Genomic DNA, 13,858 nt, shown 5'->3' on the forward strand with positions numbered 1-13,858 from the left:
CTTAACGGTTCTTGGATATTCACAGTCAAAACTGTCTTCTTAGAAAGTATCCCCACTTCTGCTGAGGAAAAAAATACCCAGTCTACCATATTCCCACAGAGCTCCTATTCTGTATCTATCCTATGCCTTATCTGTCTTCCTGGGATTCCTTAGTCCTTAGGCATTATACAATTCACAACTAACTTTAGTGAGTGTGGTGCTTTGAACATGAAATTTCCCTAATGAACTCATGTGCTGACCACTTGGTACATGCTGATACTTGAAGAGGTGATCTTTGATGTAGGAAGTGGGTCACTAGGACAAGACCTTAAGGCTTTACAGTATGACCCCACTTCCAGTCTCATTCTGCTTTCCAAATGTGGATGCAGTATGATCAGCCAGCCTCTTGCTTCTGCTACATGCTTCCAGGCACCTGCCTTGTCTTCTCTGACTCCCTCAGAAACTATGAACCATGATAAACCCTTTCTCCTTTGAGTTGCTTTTGTTGGGATGTTTTATCACAGCAACAACAAATGAAACCAAGACAATGAGAAAAAAATTATATGAACTTGAAATTTGTAACTTTCATGAATTTGCTACTCTGACCAATGGGGTCTTAGGCTATATCAACTTCAACTGAGGCTGACTACTACTTCTCAATAACAACAGCCCCCATTGCAGCTCAGGCACTTAAATCTTGAAAGCCCCTTGCTGTTTTATTGAACCAGGTGATACTTTTAGGGATTATAAAGTGTCACTGGAGAGATACAAACATTTTGCAAACTCCATTATCTCCATTAGTTTTATCCATTTCAGCTGCTGTTACTCTTTGGTAAAAGAAGTGGACCACCAGGTGAGTATGAACCACATTCTGACATTTCATAGACGACATTTTATATGGAAAGAATAGTGTACAAATTATGGGCAAAATTGATGAGGTACTGAAATATGTCTTTGAAACTAATATGTATATACTTGTATTTATATGCACTCCAGCTATCCCCCACATCCCCAAATGCCCACTACCTCTCCAGACAGCAGCACCAGCTGGGAGAGGCTTTAATAGGTTGGACTGTTGGGGACATTTCCCACCCAAATCATAACATTACCATATGATATCTTAAGTTTTGTTTTAATGAATACATTTTAATGATGTCACTGTTATTGATGATAATTAACTGTTACAAATTTTTAAACATTGAGGAGAATCTAGCATTAATATTAAGTTTAGAGTCACATAAACTGGAAAACAGCAAATATCTCAGAATGCAAACTGTGTGTCCTTGAATTCTTAAATTTCTTCTCTGTGAATGAACAAAATATTGCATGCCTAAATCTCAAAAATGGAGCACAACTCTCTTCTGTGCACAACTCCAGTACAGCTTCAAGCATTTTTATTGAAATATTGTCATTTGAATAAATTCCATGTTTTCTTGTCCCCAATATTTAATGTTTTCAATTAAGGAATATTGGTTTTGACTAAACGGTTATCAAATAAGTGTAAAAGAAAGGATGTACTTGTTAAATGAATATGACAAATAAGCAATGGAATAATGAAAATCAAGAAAATCTAGAGCAAAACAAAGTTAAAGTGTCTTACCGAGAAGTAAGTTTGAAAACTCAGAAGCGGCAAGCCCACTCTTTGCAAGCACTGAATACGACTTATTGATTTGTCGTACTTCTGCTTAAGACACCAAGCTACTAAAGAGAAGAATGCAGTCTGCTTCTTGGATGTTAAATTTATAAGATAATAAAATCTTTGTAGCCCAGTCTAGCTTTATTCCATATTGTTACTGGCATTAAAATATTTCTGTGTCATTTACTAGATGAAATGGATTTTATTTTTTCATTTAAAACTTTCTTATATAATCTATTTTGATCACAGTCTTTTCCTCTCACTCAATCCTTCCATATCTTCCTAACCTGCCTATCTACTCAGCCTCTGGCTGTTTCCATCTCTCAAAAAAAGAGAGAATCCAAACAAACAAAGAGTCAAATAAAATAAAGCAAAACAAAACAAAAAGCACACAAACAAATCATGGTGTCTATTTTTATGCTGGCCAACTACTCCAGAGCATGGAGCTTGGGAAAACTAATTTTCCCCTTACCCACACATATCAGTTACAGATAGCTTCCTGTGTCCAACTCCCCTTCTTGGTGCTGGGAGTTTGTCTGGTTGGAACCCATGCAGGACTTGTGTGTGCTGTCACAGTCTGTGTAATTTCATATGTAACAATCGTGTTGTGTTTGGAAGATGATGTTTGCTTGGAGTCACCTACCACCTCTGTTCTTAAAAGCTTTCCTCCTCCTATTTCTCATAGGTCCTTAAGCCTTGAGGGGAAGGATATCTCATTGAGAACTCAGTATTCCACAGTCTCTCACTCACTGCAATTGTCCAGTTGTGGACTCTGTGTTAATTATCCTCTGCTGATCTATGGGCATAACAATTCTAACTCAAGTCAAAATGGCTGAGATCAAGAAACAAAGACAGTGCACTCACGAAATGATTCAGAGAAAGAACAACTCTTCCTCATTGCTGGTGGAGTGCAAACTGGTGAAGCCACAGTGGAAACCAATATGGACGTTCCTCAAAAATCTGGAAATGGATAATTATAAATGAAGGTTTTAGGCTACAAATAGTTATCCATCCAATATGTATTTCCTCAGCAACTACCACCTTGTCAAGGACTACAAAGAATATCCAAGATGTGTACTCAGAAAGTATACAAGGCTAATACAGGTAGTAAGCTAGTTGGATGTGAGATAGTAGGCAAACAATTTAAAGACTCTCACAGGGAAACAACTAAGTGAAGGCCCATGTATGAAATGAGATGGAGCCCCCACCACACCACACCAAACCATACACAGACATACATGGACAGACATACACACATATGACACACATGGACATACACACACACACACACACACACACACACACACACACACACACACACACACACCACATCCCTCAGGTGATTTCTCAGAGAGATAAGGGCTAAAACCCATTCACTTTATATTAAGGATATAGAAGTGATAGGAAGCATGGGTTTAGCCGAAAGCTAATAGCTAGTTGAAACTTGCCACACTTACATTTGATGAGTAGATTATCCCTAATGGGCCAAAGAGAATCAGAAGCACATCATCACTAATCTGGCTTTATAGCATTGCTCTTCTCAAAAGAAAGGGAATAATTGTAAAGAGATTTTTGTTTTTGTTTTTGTTTGTTTGTTTGTGTTCGAGACAGGGTTTCTCTGTGTAGCCTTGGCTTTCCTGGAACTCACTCTGTAGACCAGGCTGGCCTCAAACTCAGAAATCCACCTGCCTCTGCCTCCCAAAAGTGCTGGGATTAAATGTGTGCGCCACCACTGCCCGGCTACACAGAACAAAGATTTTTGGCTACTGAAGGAATTTCTTGATAATGGAGCCTTCTTTAAAAAGTAGACCAAGGACTAACTGGCAAGGCAGGAAACCTGAGCTTGTTTCCCTATTAATTCACTGTCCTCCCAAGAGTGTTTAGGGCTCCTAGCACTGCTACTATTCACCCTGGCTTTGAGCAGATCATCTGTTCCCTCCTCTGCTGGTTAGTGCTTGCATTGTTACTCCACTAGCTAAGGCCCTGCTGTACACTGCTGTTCCTTCTGCCTGTAACTCCCAACAAATGGATATAAGCAGTACTCTGTCTGTTTAGTATCTTGCTGCCACGCCCACTCATCTACGCCAGTTAAGTCTGCAATATCGGGGGTAAAAGCCTGATCGTGGACAAGAGGCGTTATGACTTCAAAGGGAGTTTGTGCCTCCTGGGTATTCAGTCAGTCATTAGTATCTCCTAACTCAGATGTGTTTCAGATTAGTCTTTCCAATCATCAACCCTCCTTCTTATTCAGGCATATAGGTACCCCAAGAAATGATTTGTAAATGGCTAAAAAAGGACACTGTTCCCTGGCCAGCATAACGTTCCAATATTTCCTAATTTATTTCCAAGCTGTCCTTAGCTTGGAATTTCTCACAAGGAATCTGCCTTATCAGATAAGGATGTCCTTAGAGTTAGCAACAGAGGTCAGACACATAGTTAGAATTCTCAGGGCAGTCCCACAGAAGACAGAACTGTTTTACATACTAGAGAATAATGGAAGGGCTTCCCTCACTTAAGGGCTTTAGCAGGAACTGCTAGATTGGAACTTCCTGGTACTTGCCTCCAGCAGATCCAGAGAATTAGCATGGGAATACCAAAATAGCCCCAGTGAGGAGGGCACCACTGCTCTTCCCCTTCATACCTAGATACCTGATCCTACTGACCTTGATGTGACTGTCACCTGCCTACGTGACTTTTGTCATTTGCCCTGTTTTCTGTATACCATATAAGCCTGGTTTTCACTTTGTGCACAGGGTTAGACTTAGACTAGAACTAGAACTTAGATGGACTAGGACTTAGATTCATGCAGTCCGCAGCCCCCCCTACCCTCCCAGGCCCAGAGCCTGGCGCTTGGGCCTGGGTTTGTGTGTGTGTGTGTGTGTGTGTGTGTGTGTGTGTGCGCGTGTGCGTGTGCGTGTGCGTGTGTGTGTGTGTGTGTGTGTGTGTGTGTGCAGCACCTGTCCAGAAGAGATGGCTGCTTTAGACCCAGTGTGTTTCAGGTGGCCTCAGATGTACCTCAACTGCTGAGCTGCTAGATTTATCATTTTTCTTTTGCAATGACTATAAAAGCCTCATGCTATTTTTAAGAAATACATTCAGATTCAGCACACCCTTGTGTCAACTCTGTCATTCGCTGAATTGTTGCCCACCTGACCAGAACTCTCATGCCATGGAAAATGATGTCCCCGTAATGAACCCGGTCCGTGGCACCTGGCAATACAACAAGATGTCTGATGCACAGTGAACAGCTGAGTCGAGACACCTACCGCCAATATTGCCTTTGGGGCAATGAAAGGAGAGGCAAATATATCAAATGTAATTTCATTTGCAATCACCCATGAGACAGACGATGTCTGTCTGATCTCACATGGACTTAGCTGTGTAATTGTACAACTTTTCTCTATAGAGACAATGTACCTGAATAGGGCCATTTTACAAAACAAGCTTCAATGTAGTCACCTTTTTAAAGGTCCCTTTTCCAAGTATAGTCAGTTATGTTCTAACATAACAGGAGTTGAATGTTCAACAAAGGGTTGGTCATAAAAATCAATCATCATGTGCCTCCTGGTATGTGCAATAGGCAGATTTCAGCACCATTCATGAAGCACCCTTAAAAATTAAAAGGTGAAAGAAATCTAAACCATCTCAAGTATGTGCACATATATGTGAACTACTTTGCATACCATATGATGAATATAGGAAGATGTTAAATGACACAACCCAAACTCAGAATGTAGAAAAAATTAAAAGATAAAAGAGTTCAGGTTTTTTTTCTCAATGAATACATCTTCTAAAGTCAAGAGAAACTTGAGATGTATTGTACCTATTGGTCAAGGAATATGTACAGGAAGAGTACATTTTTACAGTTATTGTATAGCCCCATGAATGCAGTTAACAATAAGTTATTGTATGAACGTTCATATGTACAGTATATATAACTATACATACTGCTTGTCATCTACAATACATACAATTATCACTTCATCACTTTGCATTCCACAAATATTTGTAATGATTATATTTAAATTTATAATACATGAATAAAAAGAATCAAGAGATGGGGAAAAGAAAGCCATCAAATTCAGTGTCCACACTTGTAATTTTTAATCAAACAAATACACTCTAAAATAGATAGTTACACATCACTGGAGACTATCACACATAAACTATATAGTGGATGGTAATAAAAACTGTTAATCTTGAGTATAACATACAACATTGTCACTATGAACTTTAAAGATCCTCAGACTGGAGGTAAATATTAAAGTATTCTTCAGACCAAAGTAAATAATATAGAAGCAAATTATATACACTAGAAAAGAGAAGCAGAAGGGTAATAACTATTAAAGATGGGCGATAGATTTAGAACCCATAAAGTTCTTTTTTATGTGAGATTTAAATTTTATACAAGAGGTTTAAAACCAAACTTGATAAGTAGAATATTCAGATGAGATGTTTTCTCAAATTCCACTTGAAAACTAGGTCAACACCGACTTCTTTATAATCCCTCTTGGTCTGTTGATTACTTTTCTATCCCTAATCCACTGTTCAAAACAGAATGTTCCCTTTCCTGCTTTGGCTTCACTTAGGAGTCTCAGCATCATGGGTACCCAAGGCTACATCTCTTGTAGACATCAACATTAAAATGCAAGTCCTAAAGACAACTCCACGCCCACATCTAGGTAGATTTAATGTCATGTGATCTATGTCCTATAAGCCATCTCCACTATTCCTTGTTTTTAGCTCCCAGGGCTCTTTCCTCCTTTATTCTAAATTAATCTGTCCATCTTGATGGTATTTAATCAAATTTCCAAAACAGCTTTATTTGTAGTTCACTCATTCATATCATAATATCCAGAAGTTTCTACTTCTGTTAACCACTGTGAGGAAGGCTAATTCCAATGACATATGAAGTCACTAAGAATCATAACCACCATTCTCAGAGTTTGGCTTGTAAACATCAGTAAAAGGATTTGCAGAGTCCTGAAAGGAAAGGGCAGAAAGGAGGAATAGGGATCAAGGTGGATAGAGGTCAGCACTTCCTAGTTAACACTTTCAAAGAGGTACAGTGGAGTAGATGTCTCCTTGCCAGATCAAAGAAGATATTTCAGCCCATAAAATGTGCAAGCTCATAAGTGCTGGGTCAGAAATTACGGCTGTAGCCATCAAAGCTTTGTTGTATGAAATCTGAAGCATTGTAATTCTCCACACTGAACATGGTGTCCTTCTTTAAGATGAAAATGAAAAGAGACTCTCTGCTGGCCAGGTAGGAGCTGCCCCTACTTGGCAGTCACCTGCTCGGTAGCCCAGCAATTTAGCCTTCTGCCCACCCTTCCATTCCACCTCCTGCTTCTGCTGCAACCCTTAGGTCCCCACAAAGCTTATACTCTGGAGTGCTATCATAGTCTTCAAGGACAAATCCAACGTCATCATGGCCTTAGTCTGCTCGAATGCCCCTTTCATTCAGGGAACTGATCTTCCTAAACCTGAATATGACTTTCTCTTATTTTCTCCAAATGCCTTTTCTGGCTTCTTTTCTGAATACTGACTACACTGCTAACTGCTGCTTCCATGCTTGCCCTTTCTGCTGAGCTGCAAACTTCCCAATGGTTTCATCTTGTATCTGAAGGAAAGTATCTTGTATCTGAAGGAAAGTAATTCCAGGTCCCCAGCAGGTACCAAAACACTAAGATGCTCAATTCACTCAGCATGCCATCACATTTATGTATAATCTACACATATTCTCAAATAATTCACGTATAATGTAAATGTTATGTGAATAATTGTTAAACTAGCTTTAGTAAATAACGACGAGAAAAAGACTGGACTAGTTCAGGACAGACACTTCCCCCCTCCCTAATATTCTGGATGAATCTAAAGGTATGAAACTCACAGAAATAGAAAGCTGACTGTCCTATATGACAGCTGGGAAGTACATTTGATGAATGAATCAGGAAGCAAGAACATGCAGGACAAAACTGAAGTCACCCTGGCCTTAGTCTGTTCATAGTACTTTATTGCCATCATTTGTTGGCATCACCAGAATAAAGTTAGCAAATGTCACCAAAATATGCTCTGGAGACTGACTTTTTCTCAAGATACCATTATAGCACAAAGTCTGGGTTTCATGACATTCTGTTTTGAGGACTATGTGCCACTAAATGTATTAAAATTATTTACAATCCTATTAATCTACCCATCAGAAAATACACTATTTTCCTCTTTTCAATTAGCAATACCAGAAAGTGGCATGCCTTCTATATGTTTTAAACTAAAACCTTAAAGATAAAATATGAAGAGGTTAGTCTTACTTTTAAAAATTACCTATTGCTTTCAGTCTAGTACTCACTAAGTAGCACAATCTTCTTTAGTTAATACATTCTCATGAGGGCTGCAAAGAGGGCTCAATGATTAAGATCATGTAGTGCTCTTGTGAAATCAGATTGATTTATTTGCAAAAAAATTCTTTTTCAAAGTAATTGTTTCATAATTACATAAAATCTTAAAATAATACCCAAATGTCTACCTTACAAAAGCAATGCGGAGTTAAATGTTCTACTTTTCGTGGGAACCTGGGGAGAGTGAGCACTCCTGACACAGAGCACAGTATTCAAGAAGCCATGACCAATCAAGCTATGAAATCAATGCCATATCCTTTTGAGATAATCTTCCTTTGTCCTGAAGTGTTTCCAAGGACATCTTTTCATTTGCTCTATTTCTTTGACTTTGATACATACTTGAGTTCAATGAGAGGGAGATCTGCCCAGCCTTGATATCAGACAATATGTCTTAAGGAATCAGTCATTTTCCTACTGTCTAGATCTTTGGTCTAAGAGGTGTCTAATACAGAAAGCAGCCAGGCCATTTTCATTGTATCTAACAGGTCATCTCTACCTGGCTCTCTGCTCTGTAATTCACAAGAGACATCTTGTACCCTTTCGTTGCCTACCCTTTTCCACTGGAGAAGAACTGATACAATTTAAAACAAAAATAAACAAAAAGACAAATTACAGTCACCTACAGATTATCTCCAGTGTTCTGCCTGTGCCTGGTCTCGAACAGTCTGTATCACCCACCACAAAACCCATGGCTGCCTGGTCGCTTCCCGGAATTTCCTAGGAGCCTAAGAGAGTAATAAGAATCAAGCAGTTCCCACACTGCAAAGCAGTAGCCGAGAGGCCGAAGGCTATTTGTTCAGTTTCCAGAGTGGAAGAGGAGCCGCGTAAGGAGAACTTCAGCAGAGGGGTAGGATGGAGCTTTTTGTTCTGTATTTATCAGCACCCATACCACGCAGCAGAAGCTAATAGAAGGATATTCCTCCCAACTTAAGAAACGTCTGTTTCAACCATCACTTCCTTCTCACTTTTGTACTTTAGAAGATTTTTAATTCCTCAACTTATGTTTTGTTAAAACTGGAGAGGACTAGCTCAGGCCCCTTTCTATCATTCCACAATATCCAGAAGGATAAAGGATACAGCCATCCCTTTAGAAGCAGGAACAAGAACTCTCATCAGACAGCGAAGCTGCCAGAAACTGCTCTTGGCCTTCCCATTTCTCAGAAATGTAGGAAATGAATTCTTGCTCTTTGTAAATTTCTTAGTTTCCAACATTTTGTCACAGCCACATACATGTACAGTATATAATACATACAACATACTTATAGGTAATTAAAGCCTGAAAAAAATTAAGAAAACAAATATCTCTGCTAAGAGGTATTAAATAAAGTGTTCAGGATGCCACTCTTAAGACTAAGCTCCTGTGACAAGCCCTAAGATATGAATCATCTTGCTCTTGTCTTAAGACTGAAAAGATAATATAGAACCAAACTCTGGCCCTAAGTTATTACAAAATAAGTTAGAGTTTCATTGATAGAAATTTCAAGCTTCTATGTGAAATACATTCTCAATCTAACACTGTTCTGGTAAAATATGTGATTTATAAACAGATTCTACGTTAACTTAAAAAAAAGTCAGTGTGCTAAATGAGAGGTAAGCAACAGATTACAATGCAAATGAATTCTTTTTGAAATGTTAGACACTGTGTAGTTGTACAGACTGGTACAGAATTTAACCTACAAGTGAGCATTCTCCTTTTAATGCAGCCTGCTAGGAAGAATGTAGCAACTACATCCTAAGTGTGTCATTACTGAACATTTTTCCTTTTGGTTGTTCTGAGCATTGAACACGGGAGCTCACATGTGCCATGGGTATTTGCTAAGCTACCCACCCCAAGCCTAACTCGTCTTTCAAATCCTTCTTTTAAACCACCTTCATGATTATTAGAAAATCCTTTAACTATCTTGAATTGTTACAGACTATCCATGGTAGAACTTAGTTTGGCAGCCATGCCAAAATCATTCTTCAAAACTCAGCAAAGAAAATAGTGCTCAGGCCAAGCTTCTTGATTTAACAAAATACAAAGTCTAATGCTAAAGGTACCTTTATGTTGCTTGCAAAATGACTCAAAGATTCAAAACAATTTTGAATAGCAGTGACCCATTCCACTGCTATTAGCCTCCTTGGGTGGTCATCTCCTTGAGGCTTAAAACATATAGCATGATTACGGGAGACAAGAATGGAATGACCGTACAGTCCCACTAAGAAGAGGAAAACCAGCCTCTTCCCACCCAGCTCAAATGATTTCCTAACTATGACTTCATTCTCTAACTATGCTTTTTTTTCTAGACAGCTTTGTACAGACAGATGAGCCGAGATGGTCAAAGGAACGTCTAAGGAAAGTGTCCTGTAAAAATTTTTTTGTGGTGTAGTTTTCAAAACTCAAGTAAAAAGTGCTTAGCTTTCTGCTTATTGCTGCAAAGGCAGTCTATGACTACAAAGCATTGTCACACAGGCCTGAGTGGCACAAATGATCACAGAGGCCTATTAAAAATCCTTACTAACTCACTGTACTCCTTGCCTGGAAAAAAAAAATCCCTGCCTGGCATACAGATGTACTTATTAAAAAGAGCTGAGGACTGTCCTTAGATACACTCTTAAATGTTCTATCTGACACTAGAGAAAGTACGTTTCACTTTTAGAAGAAAACCCCTCCTTTTGAAAACCCAAATATAAATGAGAGGAAGATAGAGCAATAAAAGATATATTGACAAAACAATTTAAAGGCAAACCCTGGGGAAATTGGTTAACTGTTGATAGCTGTGGAGAGATAAGAAAACAATCTAATATGGATGCAATTACTGAATAAGTTGATTTTCACTGAAATGACTATTCTCCTAAATGTTCAATAGTAAGTTAGCAACCTGGCTCCGTGCTATTCATTTATTGATATATTGATGCTGAGGATATGCCTCGGGTACTACACTTATACAGGAAAGAAAAGACAGGCAAGACAAAGGCTTTTTGCACTATATTAAGACTCACAACAGTTTACAACAATGGCAACCATTCAGACTTTTAATGACTACTTTCAGGGATACTACTGCAGGAGTCTGCAAGGATTCCACTCTGTTTTTAAAGAAAAAAAAATTTTTTTAAGCAAAGAGTAAAATAAAAGAGAAGCTATCTGAGTTAGGGTGTCTACTGCTGCGATGAAACACCATGACCAAAAGCTGCTCCAGGATGAAAGGGTTTATTTAATCTTACAACTTGTAGTCCATCATCCACAAAGATCAGGGTAGGAACTCAGGGCTGGAAACTGGAGGCAAGAAGTGAAGAGAGCAGAGGCCACGGAGGAGAGCTGCTTCTTACTAGCTTTTATCTCTTGGCTAGCTCAGTTTGTTTTCTTAGAGCATCAGGATCACCAGCCCAAGGGTGGCACCACCCACAATGGGCTGGGCCCTCTCACATCAATCAATCAGCAATCAATCCTCAACAGAGAAAATGCACTACAGGTTTGCCACAGACCAATCCAGGAATGGCATTTTCTCAACTGAGGTCCCCTCTTTCCAAAGGATTCCAGCTTGTGTCAAGTTGAAATAAAACTAGCCAGCACAAAACCTAACTGGCACTCTTTCAGCACTAAATTTTGCTTGAGGCTGGGAGAGCAATTGGATCAAGCAAGGCAAAGCTGTGTAAGGCAAGTTCTAATACCAGCTTCCACAAAGCCTGCTTCATTTTGATAGAATCACTTTTCTTCGTGGGTGCCCCAGTCTGGTCTATAAAATGGGATAATAAGTAACCTGCCCACACCATGCTCCTTTGAAGTTACCTAATAAACGCTCTTACGGGTGCACTTAAAACTATTAGATGCTACAAAAACACTGAGGGTTATCTGGAAAAGCACAAGGTAACTGCCACATGTTACTGCTAATTACCGTGCTCATAATAACTTCCACCCCGGGGACCCTTGGCTCCACGGGGTCCAGATGTACTTCAGAGCTGGCTCATCACCTCAGCCGGGGCAGAAAGTCTGCACGGTCCCGACTCAAGGGCTTCAACAAAAGCAGCTGGCACGCCAGGACTGAAATGCACCAGACAAAAGAAAGTGGGTCGGTGCAGAGCCGGGCGCGGAAGGGGGTGTGCGCCTCCGCCCAGCGGCTTGGAGCCCCGCGGGGGAGCCGCCGAGCTCGGCCCCCTACTCCCACCCCGCGGGCTCCTCGCCACGCCCCCGGCGCCACCGCCCCACCCGGCTCCAGCCCCCGGTCACGTTGGCCGCGCTGCCGCCAAGGCCCCCCGCATCAGGTGCGAAAGTTGAGCCTCGGAGCGTCACCTGGGGCCGGCGGGAGGCGGCGGTGCGTCCAGCCGGGGCCCCGGGGCCGCGCAAGGCCCAGACCGGCCCTTACCTGCGTTCGCGCCCCGCCCGGCTCCCAGCTCTCACGGCGAGGCCGGCTCCGGAGACGGGAAGCGGCAGGAGACAAACCCCGCGGAAAGCGCTGGAGCTGCTCGCGCAGCCCGACTCCGTGGCCTGGGATTCGGCGCCCAACCTCCGCCTGCGCGCCCGCTCCGCGTCTCTCCCACGAGCCGCGCGTGGGCGGCGCCGAGCCTGACCCCGCGTAGACCCGCCGGCCGCGCAGGCCCCGCTCGCTCGGCCCTGCGGGGCCGTGGGAAAGTTTCCCCCCCACCAACCCCCACTCCTCTGCTCAACCCCTTACCCGAGCAACAAAAGTCTGTGCTCGTCTCCCCAGTCTTCACCTAGAGCCTCGGTAGTGCAGACTCTAGCTACCTACTAACTGGGTCTGTTCCCAGCCAGAGTCAGCAGGCGTCTGGGCCACCCATCCTCATCCCTGACTAAAGGTGGAACCACCATACCTGGGTTCAGTTTTCCCTCCTGATGTGGCTCTGTCGCTTACCTTCTTGTGACTGTTGTTCCACTCATGCGCGCAACCGAGATTAGCCGCTAAAGATATCTGACTCTTGGCAAATTACAATTGAGAGGCGAGTTGGTATCCAGGTAAATCTTGAGTGCTGTTCAGGAAGTGAAGGGGCCCTGTGGAGTAAATGTTGACTAGCTAGTCTATAAACTTTAGATTCGGAGCAATTAAAACAGGTGATCAAAAGATTGCGAATATGCAAAGCATATTTGAAAAACTGGCCTCAGGAATAAGGAATGGAAGTAGGAGGAAAACCTCAAGTATATCTTGCTTTCACTGTGAATACCAAAGTTTGCATTTGCCCGATGTGCTTTGCCTTGGCTTTTCAATGATTTCTCCTTTGGGAAGTGAAACAACCGACCAAAACAATGCTGGGCATGGTGCTCACACTGGTGAATCTGAAACTGATTAGGAAGGCCAAAAAAGGGGGATTGTCGGGAGTTAGGAAAGCACCAATGACACACAGTTGAAGGGCAGCCTGGGCTTCAACAAGAAATTCTGCCTCCAAAGATGAACAACAACAAAAAGTTTAAATGTGAAGGACACAATAAAGTTAATGACATCACACAGAAAAATTAAAGACCAACATACCCGTGTTTCATGGATATTAAACAAAAGCCATCCATGAAATACTAGCAAGGGAATCTAGCAACTAGGAAGGTATTAATACCGTATGATCTCACAAATCCACAGTTGGGATGACATACAAAAGTAATACAGAACCCCATTTTAATGAACTAAAGGACAATAACAAAAATGATCCTCAACAAACAAAGGAGAAGTTGTGTCACTAAAGAGTCAAGAGACATCAACACAGCAGAGTGAAGTGTTTATCAGCAGTTATAACAGACTTGGGTAGAGAAGGGGTCCCCAGAGTTGGGGAGACCACTGACTATAAGGGGAACTGGAGTCTTATTTGGGTTTTGTGTGTCCTTCCCAGGGATTTCCCCTCCCTCCGTATTTCTATTTTTCTG

General features: G+C 41.4%; 1 protein-coding gene across 4 annotated transcripts in view; it reads right to left on the reverse strand.

The window, feature by feature from the left end:
- Positions 1-12,868, reverse strand: part of Rnf180 (ring finger protein 180) — a 172,889-nt gene extending 160,021 nt beyond the window's left edge. Inside the window, exons 1-2 of one of the 4 annotated variants that reach the window (XM_031360551.1) lie at positions 12,357-12,610; positions 2,480-2,575 (exon numbers count right to left, since the gene is read on the reverse strand). The gene's annotated coding sequence lies outside the window, so the exon portion shown is untranslated. Of the gene's footprint in view, positions 1-2,479; positions 2,576-12,356; positions 12,611-12,665; positions 12,752-12,822 lie in introns of those variants that run through there. The other 3 variants (XM_031360552.1, XM_031360553.1, XM_031360550.1) reach the window with 3 other exon arrangements.
- Between the last annotated feature and the right edge of the window lie 990 nt (positions 12,869-13,858).

This window comes from Mastomys coucha, unplaced genomic scaffold (assembly GCF_008632895.1).
Source record: "Mastomys coucha isolate ucsf_1 unplaced genomic scaffold, UCSF_Mcou_1 pScaffold8, whole genome shotgun sequence".
NCBI classification, from domain to species: domain Eukaryota; kingdom Metazoa; phylum Chordata; class Mammalia; order Rodentia; family Muridae; genus Mastomys; species Mastomys coucha.